Below are 14,667 nucleotides of genomic sequence, written 5' to 3'. Positions count from 1 at the left end.
GTTTTGTTACAGCGCTGCTCTGCCAATTATAGCCAATCACAAATCGGAACAGCGTCTCTCTCACACACACACACACACACACGTCACGTCCGCCACGTGAGCAGTCCTAGCCAATCAACGACGATGGCAATCGACGATGCACAAACATCACTACAATGGGGGCGTGGAAATAAGCCAATTGTATTTATAGATGTAACCAAATGGACCTGTTGGTTACATTTGTACACCCTCAGAGTTACAAATGGATACATTAACACAGAGGATTTAGCTGTGTACAGAAGGTGAGATCCCTAGATTGTGCACACAGTTTATATTTGGTATTATATCCCTGCTTTGGCTTTTTGAAAATCCCAGTATTTTAAGGTGAGTCGATTTGCAACCATTCACCCAATTACACACAAATACGCAGCCACAGGTTCCACTTCACCCTGTATGAGGAAACATATTACTGCTGTACTGCTACCATTTGAAATGGAGACAGAGCGCTTTTCTCAGTGTGTGTGTGTGTGTGTGTGTGTGTGTGTGTGTGTGTGTGTGTGTGTGTGTGTGTGTGTGTGTGTGTGTGTGTGTGTGTGTGTGTGTGTTCTTGCCCTCTGCTGTATTGGGTGCAGAAGGAGGTCACCGTTCTCCCTGGTGGGAGTGTCGTATCAGCATGGGGCTAATTGCCATCAGATGTGTGTGGGTGTGTGTGTGTGGAGGGCAGGGAGGAGGAGACATGATTGGGGAAGAGGTTCTACAGAAAGAAAACCAAGGTCTTCCTCCAGGCACATCAAAGCCTCTGAAGAGATAAATGGTTATGTCAGAGGGGGGTGTGTGAGTGTGTGTGTGTGTGGGTGCGTGTGTGTATTTTTGTGTGTGTGTGTGTGTGCGTGCGTGCGTGTGTGCGTGCGTGCGTGCGTGCGTGTAGATAGATGGTTATGTCAGAGGGGATGTGATGTGGGTGTGCTCGGCACAGACAAACTGTTCTTTCAATTAATTACAGACTCCTTTTTTCAATCACTTCTCCCATTCCCTTTTATTCTTTTGATTTTCTTCCCTTTTAAACTATTTCCTTGCTCTCCTGCCATTTCTTCCGATTATATTACTTTATGCTTCCATGTCTTTTTTTTTTTTCATTTCCCTCTGTCCCACTCGTCCATATTCTTCTCTCTTCTCATTGAACGCTTCTTCTCTTAACTCCCAATTGTTTCAAGTCGTGTTCTCTCCTCTCTCCTTTCCTTTCTCGCTTTCTTTGTCCCTCCTCCAGTTTTTCTCTTTCAAAATGGCATTTCAAATTCAGTATTTCTTTCAGTCAGACACTCTCACCCAAATGTAAACCACTTAATGCAATGATATGGCATTGTGTTTGGCGGTGGTGGCTCGGCTCCCATGATGCTCCGGAACATTCTGCGCAAGCATAACAGACTCTGAGATCACAAGCTTGTAGATCTGCTATTTTCAGTGTGTGACACAAGTGCACAACTTCATAAAAATCACCCACAAAGATACACAGTTATTATGGGCATGATAATAGACATATTAACCCCTTATAGGGCGGAAGAACCTGAAGATACTCCACAGTAAATAGAGAGTAAAGTCCTAAATGCTACTACAGAAGGAGGCTGGGGATGTGGCAAGATATGTTGAGAAGGGAGTCAGTGTCGGTCTTTCTTTTAGGCACTCGGGTGGTGCAAGGATAAAGTACCTGTCCACCTGTCCACCTGGACAGGTACTGGACAGGTACTGTCTGGGGGTTTGAATCCACCATGGTACATCCGGCTTGGCCGAGCATCTGTACAAACACAACTGGCCCAGTGTCGGTAGCCTGGAAACCAGACAAAAAAGCCCTTGGCAGATTAGTCTGGCCCGACTCGGTTTTGATTGGATTTCGCTGCCCACGAAGTTGTGGGGCACCAATCAGGGCCCAGTATGCAAATATGGGGCGGGTTTATCACCAGAGGCATTTTTTTTATCCATCCCTTGGAAATGCAGATTCCACACAAAGATTCCAGACTAATATCTACGCAGTGATATTAGTCTGGTCTTGCCAGTGTACTGTGTCGGGGGGGAGGGGGAATCCGGGAGGGTGTTTGGCACTGGGCCAGCGACTCCTATACAGGCTGGGTGAGTGCCTGTCAGGGGCATTGAAAGGGAGGAGTAGGACTGAGGCGTTTCTCCTCGCTGGTAGGTGAGACGGTAGGGTACAATAGCAGTGGGAACACAGAAACATGTGGGGAGGGTTCATTGGCATTATGAGTAGAAAGGGGTAAACAAATAATTGGCTATATAAAAAAGAAAAGTGAGCATCGGTCTGCTTAAATAGACCCCATATATGAAGGACTGTACCAGTATGTGATTGGAGGGTGTATGAGCGTGGGACTGGCTTGACTTCCATGCCTGCCTGAACCACCACAATGCTCCATTCTTGCAACAACATCACTGATGTTGTATACAGTGCTGTCTATTTGTAAGATAAAAATGTCAGATAAAATCAGTCAAATGTCAGTCAATTAAATATCGAAATGTACTGAACCTCATCAAAGTATTCATATTGGACTGAATCAAATCATCATGTTGCACTGAATAGTTTCTGAAAGAATCGTACTCAGGTCAGAGATTTACACCCCCTTTAGAAACCACTTTAAGGTTTGCACTCAAAATATGGGTTTACGTCGGGGGGGTGTAAAATGAGCACAGACCATTTCAGCCTGTGGCCATTCATCAGTATAGCCTACTAAAATACCAGGGGATCCCCCGCAAAATGTGTTAATATAGCATCACCAACTTTTATACTTTCGCTATTGCCGCGCTATGAGCTTGTAGATCTGCTATTTTTGAAAACTCGTGAAAATTTGTGCAAACGTTTGTAACTCAAATCTTTGCTTCTGGGGGTCCCTGGAACAAAATATTTGAGATGAGGGTCCGCAGATTTGAGGGTCCTTGACATGAAAAGGTTTGAGAACCACTGCTCTACATAGGTCTCCAAACGGCCTGAAGAGATACAGAGAGTAAAGTCCCATATTTTTATCAATCACTATGTCTCTATTCATCACTATCTCCCTTTCATTCTCTCTCTCTCTCTCTCTCTAGACTCTGCAGATGGGGATCCAGCATTTCTCGGGTCTGTTTGTGTTGTTGTGCATGGGAGTGGGCGGAGCCCTGCTGACCTTGGCGGGTGAACACACCTTCTATCACCTCGTCATACCGCGCCTCAGACGCACACACAACCTGACCTACTGGCTCCACACCAGCCAGGTGAGAGCACGTGCGCACGCGCGCGCACGCACACACACACGCACACGCACACGCACACACACAGTGGGGTACTGTCCCACCTGCTGGGAGATTTAAAGCATACACAAACATACACACAGCATGTACATAAAACAATGCAAAACAAGTGTACACTACACTACAAAAACACGCACACAAACAAACAAACACACACACGTAGTGGGGTACTGTCTCACCTGCTGGGAGATGTAAAGCGCGCGCGCGCGCACACACACACACACACACACACACACACACACACACACACACACACACACACACACACACACACACACACACACACACACACACACACACACACACACACACACACACACACACACACACACACACTGACTTTGAGAACCACTGATATAGCAACATAAGTTTAGAAGACATTAGTAGAATAGGCCTCAGGTCTTAATGGGTTAAAGTACTAAATGCTAGGGGCTAGGAGCAGTGTACCTTACTGTCTCACTGACAACATAAACGGTATTCCCCCAAGAGCTGCTAGATGAATGCCCTTAATCTCTGTAATACATTACCTAAAGAAATCAAGGAAGCAAGCTCAGTAAACATCTTTAACAATTTAAACCCCATATACTTTGTTGAACAGTGTCCCCCAGAGGCCTATACTATAGGCAGTAGGCAGGCACCCTGCCTTTTTCCCTCTACACCAAATGTCTTCGCTGTACACAGCCGACCTACAAGCTCGCAACATGTCATGTTGCAAAGCGTTGTAATGTTGCAATGGTATGCTGCGCCCTCTTGTGTTATAAATCTAAAATGACAACCCAAAGCCACAGCACTGTTGGTGAACAAGAGTGGAATTATACACAGACTTCCCTGAAAGAAATACATGAAATATTCAAACCACATAGTGGCTATGGTGGCCCTAAAGGTTAGGCTTTTCACAGACTCAAACTAAATTATGTTTTGAATCAATTTGTGGGCCAATTCTGCAGACACTTCAAGGCAACAGGAGAACATTTATTTGATGTCGAAGTCATGTGAATGTTAATGAAGGAGGGACAAGGTTGCTAAAGGCATCATATTCTCTTGACTATTGTGTGTGTGTGTGTGTGTGTGTGTGTGTGTGTGTGTGTGTGTGTGTGTGTGTGTGTGTGTGTGTGTGTGTGTGTGTGTGTGTGTGTGTGTGTGTGTGTGTGTGTGTGTGTGTGTGTGTGTGTGTGTGTGAGTGCGAAGTGCCTAGAATGGGGAATCCTCCAGTGCGTGCGCGTGTGTTTGTGTATGTTTATTAAAACTCACACACCAACACAACTCCAGATTGGAGTGCTGCATAAATGTCAAGTGTTGTACTACGAGGCTCTAGCCAGGCCCAAATGAAGTGCCTGTGGCCATGTTTTTGGCTGAATGATGAAATGAGTCTGTGGGTGCCTAGGAAGACTTCCTCTCCCACACTCTTGCATTCTTTTCTTTTGGAAAGGGCAAACACTCCCGGCGAGCCTCCAGCATCCATCACACACTGGCCTGCCTCACTGCACTCCAAATGCATGACCTAGGATAGGTTTATCTCTCCAGATTGCCCCTACACCGTGTGAAATTGTCCCTGGGAAGCAATTTGACCAAAACAAAAGAGGAGAGACAATCGTCTCTGTTAGCCATGACCTTCATACGTAAAGCGCAGACGCATAACATTGAATCTCTAGATAGTGTTCTATCTGAATACAGAATTCAAATTCTGTTGGCTTTCAAAATCCCACAGTTTGAAAGTCTAATCCTTTCGAAGCAGCACACCCAATTACACTGCAACAATGCTTCCCCACCAAGATGGAAAGGTGGTGAGGTCTATTATGATTTCTCCCTTTGATATGGAGACAGACAGGTCAAACTCTGGATGTTTGACAAGTAGCATTTCAGCCTAAAAGAAAGCATAAAGAAAACCCAGTTTTCGGAAGCATGGTCTACCATGACTGATGATTTCACCGAACATCTCCTCCCTCAGCTCCAATTTCTATTGGCTTTGGACAAAACAAATATTTGTTTTCACACTTGTGCTTTGGTGACAGGTGCATAGGGGAAAAAACAACAGATCAAAGTAAAAATTGGCAGAATCAATCATGCACAATGTGCAACATTTTGTTTGTAAGACATTTTCCTTTGTCTGATGAAAATCTTGCTAAGCGTAACGTTACACCGATTAAAGTAGCCTGCAGTACAAGTGAAGATTGTGTGCGGGATTCTGTTCTTTTTATTAAACTGGCTTTGATCAAAAGCTTTGTTCAGTCTGAGAAGGGCACTCAGGCACCTTAGGCAAAACAAAAAAGGCAGCCGTGACCGATACCTCAGCCACTCTTTCAAGTAAAATATGGAGAGATATTTAAGAGCATTTAAATAAGTCATTTGAGTGGGTAGACTAGAGGGTCAGATTTGAGTCACCGGTACAGAGAGGGAGAATAGTGGTGTAAGGCTGTGAGTGTGCATGCCCCTTAAGAAGTTGGGTCTGCATCACTCAGTAGTCATTGACAAGAGTTCAGAACAAGTGGGTTGTACAGAAGTTGCACAACTAACCAGCATGTCTCTCCATTGTTTTTCTACATGCAGAAAATACACAGAGCCATCAACACCACCTATGAGGATGTTGGGAAGGAACTGACCGGCCTGGACCAAAGGTAATTAAGCCATACCTATAACTTTGAGTTTTTTAAATGAGTTTGCGTGTGCTTTAATGTTGCATTATTACTCAGGATACTGAAGGATGCTGATAAAGATTTCATGAGCATGTGTAAAAGTTGTATTCCTTTCATATTTGCTAGGTGACAATGTCCCGTCACCATACTGAATCATGACTATATCTACTATATTATTTTATTTTATTGGTTGCTCTGTTTATATGGTAGCATAATTCAATACAAGCCTGTACTGTACTGTCATACTTTTGCCAAATATGATTTATCCCAAATATGAGCTAGAAGGTGGAATTCTCCAGGTTTGTAAATTCACTTGTCAATCAGGCTTAGTAAGACAAATCTCAGATTTGATTACACAGTCAAATCCATAGTGTTAATTTACCGTTTTGGTTATATTTACACTGGAAAATGAAATGGCGATAACACTGGAGATTTCACTGTGCAGATTGGGTTGTATTAGGTGCCGTATATTACGCAACATAACATAACCTCAATTCCTCTCCAATCCCCAGCCCCTCCCCTTGTGTATCAGAGAACTGCACCCTCCACAGGAAGCAGCAGCAGCTTCCGCCCCTTTCCCCTCCACCGTCCCGTTCTGCTGCAACTGTGTCTGGTGGAGACACCACCAGCTCCTCCTCACCGTCCCACGAGCCCAAGGAGAAGCGCGTGCACTTTGACCTGGAGACGCTACACAGCTACCGCCTGCGCACGCACACCGCCTCGGTGCGCGGGCGGCCCGGCATGGTGGGACGTCCCGGACTGGGCCTGACGGGCTTGGGCCTGGGGACACTGGGGGGTCTCACGTCCTCCCCGCAGGTTAACCTCCAAGCTAACGGGGGCCCGGCCTCGGCGCTGTCCTCTGCAGGCCTGGTTCTCTCTCCCCTGGGGAGCAGAGCCTCCCAGGCCTGCCTGTGGGAAGGGGAGCTCCAGGAGCTGCAGGGGCAGATCGAAACCTTCCGCACCCAGCTGAGAGAGGCCCTGGCCAGGAGGGCAGAGATCCAGAGCAGCCTGGAGAGAGAGCGCAGCGGCCTTGGCCGCAGGGAGACCAGTCTGGAGAGGGAGAGGGACAGGCAGAGGATACAAACTGTCAACAATGGGTACAAACAGACATCTCCGTTCGCGACGGAACGAACGGCCGGAAGTCCCATCCACTCCCATGTTAAAAAAAAAACGGAAACGAAACGCGTCCGTCTTTCCGTTTTTTTTTTTAACATGGGAGTGGATGGGACTTCCGGCCGTTCGTTCCGTCGCGAACGGACAAGTGTGTTTGTACCCACTCTGGACAGGAGTGGCTCCGGCCAATCAAAGCTCCCAGAAAGAGACAGGACCAGCCAATTACAAACCCTGAACAATCAACAGACTGTGAGGCCTAACCAATCAGGCGGTCTAAGCACTCTGGAGCATGGGAGAAGTAGCCAGCTGAACACTGTTAACAGTTTGGACAGAGGAAGAGCCACCCAACCACACACTGTTAATACACTGACAGGGGAGAGGACCGTCCAATCACGTACTTCCACCAGTTTGGAGCGAGGCAGAGTCATCCAACCAGGCACTGGGAATAGCATGGAGCGAGGGAGAACACTCCAATCACGGAACACTGCTAGCCTCGATAGGCAGAAGGCTAACCTATCACGTACTGTAAGCACTTTGGAGAGGACAAAAGCCAACCCGTCAAGTGCGGGCAGTGGGACTTGACTGCCATTCTGTGAATGCCCCATTCTGTGAAGTGTAAAGACGCAGATGGAATGAAGCATTTGACATTGGATACTTGCATAGCCGCGGGAAGAACTTTTCATTGGACGTGCAGAGGTGATGTTATGGACGTGATGGTTGATGCGGACCGGGACTTCATCACAATTGCAAGAGATGTTGCCTTGAAAGAACAGAGTCACTTAAAATTTTAATCATCTTATCCATCCATAAATCAAGATCAGAGACAATATCTGCCCCTGTTTACCTCAACCAAAAAGATTCTCCAGTCAGTGTGAAGCTAAGCAGTTTTCCTGGCATAGAAAAGAAAGTAAGCAATTTCACGGGATATTAAACCCCTTGCACACTCAATAGATCACGTAAGTAAGAATGAGCTCTAACAACTTGGTGGTCAATTAGGCAATGTTAAATGATAATGCTCATTTTCGGAGACCAATTGCACAGGCATGGGACCGTACATCCAAAGCTGCTTCCTTGCCAACAGTAGCCTACAGTATCTGAAACGTGGCAGGCTGCAACACTGCACAAGCACATGAACATCAGCAAGAGCACAGAAAAAAAAGCAAAAAATCGAAATAAAAAAATGATTAAGAACCATTTGGAAAATACACGCAACGTGTTCTAACTGTGGATACTGCAAACTTCTTTTTTTGGTTATGAGTGATTGCACATAGCATAGTTAGACACTGAAATGAACACCAAAAATATGGTTTAGACCTAATATTTAATAAAACGAAATATGGGAAGATAAGGAGCAACAGAAATAAACTAATGACGTGACCATCAGCGTAAACTGTTTCACTCGAGATAGTGTACCAGCCTACTGTACAGAACTGGCATAGTCCTCTACATGCACTTAAAGTCCCACAGCCAGAGCAGCATTTCACCAGTAAAAACAGGGTCCAGAAGGCCATCGATTCTGCTTGAGGGGTTGATTTGTAAACCGTTGGACATCCCTTTGGACTGTTATAGGGCAATAAAAAACCCAGCTCCAACAATTTAGAATGAATTCAAGCTATCAAACTCATTCTGGAGATAATCAACCTCAACCTGGCATCCATTAGCTGCCCAGTGTCTCTCAGTCCCTCGCTAATTGAAGCAGGAACAATTCTCTAGCTCAAAGGAGAAGACTAACTGACCATATTCACAAGGTGGCCATTTTGCTGTGACATAACTCCAGGCTGAGTATGATGTAAGAGCAAAATGACATTCGTATGAATATGGTCAATTGGTGAATGATCATTCATAAGCCCTGTCGGTCAAAGCCATGTTTTTCTTTTCTCATCTTTTTCTGATTTTTGTTTTGTTTTTTTATGACTAATTCTTGAATGCAGATCAAATGTATTCACATTTTCTACTCTGAGGACATTCATTGAATTTAAGTAATGTTTTGTACCTACACTATGGAATCAATAACAGTTTGTGGGCCCATGGTTCATTTGCAGTTTTCCCATCAACCACCAAGGGGTGCTGCAGTCTCGCGTCCCGTGGCTATGGATGCCTTAAATGTATTTTTTACTACAGATCCTACACAGGTAGAGCAAATACCTGATGTTATTTCCCCTGCTCAGTGAAAGGAAGTCCTGACAAATGAATTTTCATTTGACAAATTGGACACTTTAAGCTATTTGAGGAGAGATATTTCAGAGAATATAACCTACATTTTTATAAAATATTGAACAATGAAGACAGATAATCTTTTCAACATGGAAATATATCAATTTGGAAAGAACACGTTCGACTAATGACAGATGGGATCTGTACTGTATCCTGTTTTTCTCATGCAGTTGCAGTGGAACAAGGGAAATAAAGCCTTTATCAAATTGCTCCAGCGGTACACAAAATCACGTTAGCTACTGTTGTTGCGCTACACTCGATATTGTGTGATTCTTCATCATTTTAAACTGGTTGTAGGGGATTCCACTGGCCCAGTGGTCTGAGTTATTGGCAGAGGAATCACTGTCAGAACAAGAACTTTAACGTTTTATGATGGTACTGTTGTAAATGTAAACATTTTAAAACTTTGCTGTGGTGTGAAGTGGTTGTGTTCACTTGCCATGGTGTCTATGAAAAGAAATCAGCCTATTAGGTTGGAGAGGTGGGAGGCTTGTGCAACAGGATATTTAAAAAAAACAGTTTTGAATTTACCCCTTATCAAGAATTGTATCTGCATATTATTGGATTTTATCATGATGACCATTCTCATGTTTTGAAATAAACATTTATACACTTGAATTGCCTGCATTAGCACTTGATGAGTCAGTGTGAAAATGAGAACAGTGATTAAGTAACTAGGATGGAGCTTCCAGTGCAAGTGCATCCAACCAGGGTTACATTTGCTGGAGGGGAGGGGATGGGGGGTATTACATACAGCCAGTATTAAATACATGGATTTCCTTTTGGGAAAAAGAGACTGTCTGATGTATTGGATATTTATTTTTGACAATATCACAGTTTAACAATTTAATTCAAAATGTATGTTAACCACATGAACTCTTGCGTCCCTTTTTTGGGCAAAACAAAATAAACAAAATAGCGACAATATCAGATCTACAACTCACAACATGATAAGACTATTAGTCATAAAATAACTATAGGTCTTAAGTGGTTAAGATTAAGAAAACCTCTGTTTTTTCATTTATTTTACAAATCAAACCCTGGATCCAACTGTATACCCCATCGATTCTATTGTACAATCAAATCCTGTCCGGTGCCTTCCTTCTCTCTCTGTCTCCATCTCTCCATTTTCACTGTAATCTGTCTCCATGGAGGAAATATTAAGGCAAGTTGGCTTCCCTGCACACGCCTTTATAGAAAAGGATTGTAAGAAGCTATAGTGATCAATTTTAAGTGTTAAATTATTAAAGGCAGCAGACAGCCAATGCCTCAAGCACTGTTCTGTTCTGTTCTGCTCTGCTCTGCAGTGGCTTCTGTGAGAAAACCTCATAACACTTCCTGCAATATCCACACGTTCACGCTCAACTCAACCCATGTGGGTTGGATATGTTTCATTACACAGGAACATTTCAAGTGTCCTAAGAAATCAGACTTTAGTTATCAAAACATGGCTGTTTAAAAAAACATGTGCACAGTAGGTGTACCCTGTTTAGCAATATTTTCTTATTTAATTTTTCAGAATAGAATCAATTCAACAACACCCCAATCCCCTACCATTGATTATACACTGATTATACACTAACAGTAACCAATATACCAATATTAGATGGCCAGGGAGACATTTTTACTCAAAAATAATGGTTGGAATGGATTCAGCACCCCTGAAAACCCCTAGTTAGACACCTCACAAGACTTTTATTTCTTTTCATATTTTTCACCCAAGCCGTCTAGGCTCCTTAACTTTGATTGGCTCTCCAGGATTTTCCACGAGGATTTGGGTTTAAATAAATTGAGACGTGATTCTAGACACCTTTAAGAACACATTGGTGAAGAAAGCTATTGGTAGTAAATTTTTTCACAGATGGTCCAAACATCTTGTTAAAATTCCATAACTACTGCTATCTCTTCTCCTCCAGCTCTTCCTCTTCCTCTCCCTCCTCTTCCTCCCACTCTCTCTCCCCCTGGAGAAGCAGGGCCTATATCTTCACCCACAGATGCTCCAGCTCTTCCTCGCCTGCTCCCCCATGGCCTGATTGGCCAATGTTTGAACAGTGTTTATAGTATAGTTTGTCGATTACCTGTGGGTTCCGACCAACAGGTTGAGAACCACTGCCATAGATGATAGCCGAGGTGAATTGCCTTTTAATACAATATAACTCGCCATGATGATGCTACCGACACCGCTTTTGGCAAATTGAAATCCAACTTTATCTAGACGTTTGTTCATAAACATTAACAATGCCGTAAACACACGATAAATGCACCATTTTTATTACAAAATGTATAATATACCTACATCACTCATTGTCCAGCAGCTTCGGGTATCGTTGTTATATTTATATCCTCTTTTTTTGTCTGAGAAGAGATGCTGCAGCCTGCAGGTACGATGAAATGAAGTGCGTGTGTGCGCGTCCGTGTGCGTCCATTCGCAGTTTAGAACAACAACAAGAGGGGGGAAGGGGGGTGGACTGGATGGGCGGAGCCAAGTTTGAATCTGTTTGACAACAGTTGCTTGTTGTCAAACACAGTTTGACTTGCCTATGTTACGGGTCCCAAGCTAGATTGGGTACCACAGCAACAGTATTGAATTTTGTTCAATGTCTCACTGGTCTCTGAAAAACACAGTAAACACAGGCACAGGAATGAGACGTGAACCGTTCACGTGTGTTCCTAATTTTCCTCTCAATTTATTCACAATCATACAATAAAGTATCACAATAAATCAACATTTCCCCATTCTGCAATAATGTCTCTTTTTAACAAAATCAAAGTCCATACCACCTTCAAGGTGAGCTTGTGTGTGTACAATTATTCCCTTCCAGGTAAAGTGAGTGTGTGTGTGTGTGTGTGTGTGTGTGTGTGTGTGTGTGTGTGTGTGTGTGTGTGTGTGTGAATGTGTTGAATATGTGTTGGTGTTTTACAGGTGAGTATCTGTATATCTGTTGTGTGTAAGAGCTGCTGTCGCTTAAAATACATTTGCATATTTCCACTTTCAACATTTACAATATAACCATTTGGATTCAATACTCCCATTAAACCTCATAGTCATCACATTACAATGAAATACATTCAAAGGCCATATTTCAGCATTTGTACTGGTCCCATATAGCTACCATTACTTAGTGCAATCAATTCAACATAGAGTTGCACCTGATATAAAATCAAGGATCAGTCTCTGGTCAACATAACCACATTCTTTAGTTTAAAGCTATCTTAAGTAGTTCACTGTTGTCTTTTCAAAACATCTGACATCATCACATTGAGGGAATATCAATTAAAGTGGAGCATATTCAAAATACACTCAAACACAATAAATGCACTTTTGCAATAAAGCCATTACTCAATAATAATGGTAAGGTATCCAAAATACTTCGAAAATATAAAGAGTTATTAGTAGAAAAATATTATAAATGCAAAATATCTGGATAAATGTAATGGATAAATGTAAACAAACATGTTACTGTGTTCAGTACACAACGAGGCAAACGCCATCTTCAAAGGGATAACACGAGGGAGACGCCATTATGCACTCAATCAGCGTATCAATTTGCAGACTTTTTACCGTTTCTTAAACTCTACATTAAACACTTAAATCAGTCATTAAAACCCATCACAGTCTCTTCACATAAACATTAAACCTTAGGAGTTAAGTTAATATGGTTTTCACGGTGTACTGACCTGAAAAACACAGTAAACACAGGCACAGGAATGAGACATGAACCGTGTTCCTAATTTTCCTCTGAAGGAAAGGGGTGAGGCACCCAGACCTTAAAGGGGATCCTCAGGCAACACCTGCTGCACACACAAAGGTTCCGCTTCTCATCCCAAGTGACCTACAGTGAATTACTACTGATATTATTTTGGTTGGTGACCATAGGAATAATAAAAATAAGAAACGTACTGGACCATACTTTAAATAAAAAGTGCTTACACATTTTCAAAAAAATAAAAGTTACTTCACAAGTTGCTTCACAATTGTGAGGGTATCACACACTCCCCGACAAACAATAGTGGCTCCTGACACTTGATCTTAATAATAGAAAACCCCAAAATTCAACAACTTCACTTAAGAAAAAGAATAACACAATAAAGCATTCCCAAGGTAGGTATCGAATGTCCTTAGTGTGCATATAGTCCGTGGCACTTAGTTTTTTTTCTCTTCTTGTGCGCAAGTGTGTTTGTGTATGTGAGTGTGTTTGTGTGTGTGTGTGTGTGTGTGAGTGAGTGTGTTCAGTCTTTGCTGTGTTTCAGTTCAGTTCAGAAACAATGAATTGGGTATGTAGTGGGTGGGAATGGGTATGGAGAGATGGATGGGGGCATTGGGGGCTGAAAGGGCAGGGGATAGGGATGGGGGTAGCACAGCTGGTTCCACTGCATCGGATGGATTCCAACTGCATTCACAGTGGGACGGGGCTGGTAGGCTGGTTGGCCAAGGGTTGGGTACGTGAACATGTAGCCAGGCCGTCTCACCCTGGTGGAGCGTCGTAGAGGGACTTGACCTTCAGGCTGAGGCTTTGGGATGTCTTCCTCCAAGCAGACTATTTCAGGTATCTCTTGGTCATCGTTGGGCTGAGGCTGATCCATGTCATGTTCAGTCTCACTGTGTACTTCCGGTTCCTCTTCGATGACACTTTGTCGTTCTTGTTCAGGTTCAATGTGGACTCTCTCTTCCCAGTGGGTTCCACTCTGTTCACGATTTCGGTGTGGCTCATGGGTTACGTTTTGATCTGGTACGTTATGGTCAGTTCTGGGTTTTTCAACAGGTACCCGCAACCAGTAACGATATACTCCTCCCTCTTCTTCAGAGTCACTTGTGTCTGGGCTCTGTGTCTGTTCTGTGGGTTTTAGGGGTTGTGAGTGTCTCTTAGCTCTCTTATGTGACTCACGTGTGTTGGTGACTGGACTCTGGGGCGGCTCTATTGGCAGGTCATTGACTTGTAGCAGCAGGTTTACAGTACATTGGCTCCTAACAAAGGCTGGGGCATGGACATCTGGCTGACTAGGAAGGGAGCTTGGACAGTGAGATTTGGGTCATCATTTCCTGTGAGGTTGACGGTGAGCTCCACCCACCCGTCATAAGGTATGGGTTGGCCGTTTGCTGCATAGACTTCCAGATCTGCTTCGAGGAGCTCCTGCAGCGATCTCACCGTGTAACTGGGGATGTGAGTGTTAGCCCACGCTCGGTCGATTATGCTCACCTGTGAGCCAGTGTCAAACAGGACTGTTGCTAGGTGCCCATTGATTAAACATTTCAGCTGGCTTACCTTTCCAACTAGGGGTGCTCGGCATCTGGTGGTACTCTGGCAGTTAAGGGTTAGGGTTGACTGGGGTTTGGGGTTCTTGGGCAGTTTCGGAGGGTATTTAGGAGTGGGGTTTACTGGTCGGGACTGAAGCTGTGCACCGGTCTCTGGCTGTCCCTCGGCAGAGACCGGGTCTC

The 14,667-nt window shown here is 43.9% G+C and overlaps 1 pseudogene across 1 annotated transcript in view; it reads left to right on the top strand.

Annotated features, from left to right (window-relative positions):
• Window positions 1-11,732, top strand: part of LOC311036039 (glutamate receptor ionotropic, NMDA 3B-like) — a 68,249-nt pseudogene extending 56,517 nt beyond the window's left edge. Inside the window, exons 9-12 of the transcript in view lie at window positions 3,070-3,234; window positions 5,818-5,885; window positions 6,416-7,000; window positions 11,663-11,732. The product of the transcript in view is annotated as a glutamate receptor ionotropic, NMDA 3B-like (transcript). The remainder of the gene's footprint in view (window positions 1-3,069; window positions 3,235-5,817; window positions 5,886-6,415; window positions 7,001-11,662) is intronic.
• Window positions 11,733-14,667: the final 2,935 nt, after the last annotated feature.

The sequence above is a fragment of the Gymnoscopelus microlampas genome (assembly GCF_963454915.1).
Source record: "Gymnoscopelus microlampas genome assembly, chromosome: 20".
NCBI classification, from domain to species: domain Eukaryota; kingdom Metazoa; phylum Chordata; class Actinopteri; order Myctophiformes; family Myctophidae; genus Gymnoscopelus; species Gymnoscopelus microlampas.
Note: the sequence above shows the minus strand (reverse complement) of the source record. Positions and strands in the feature narration are given on the sequence as shown.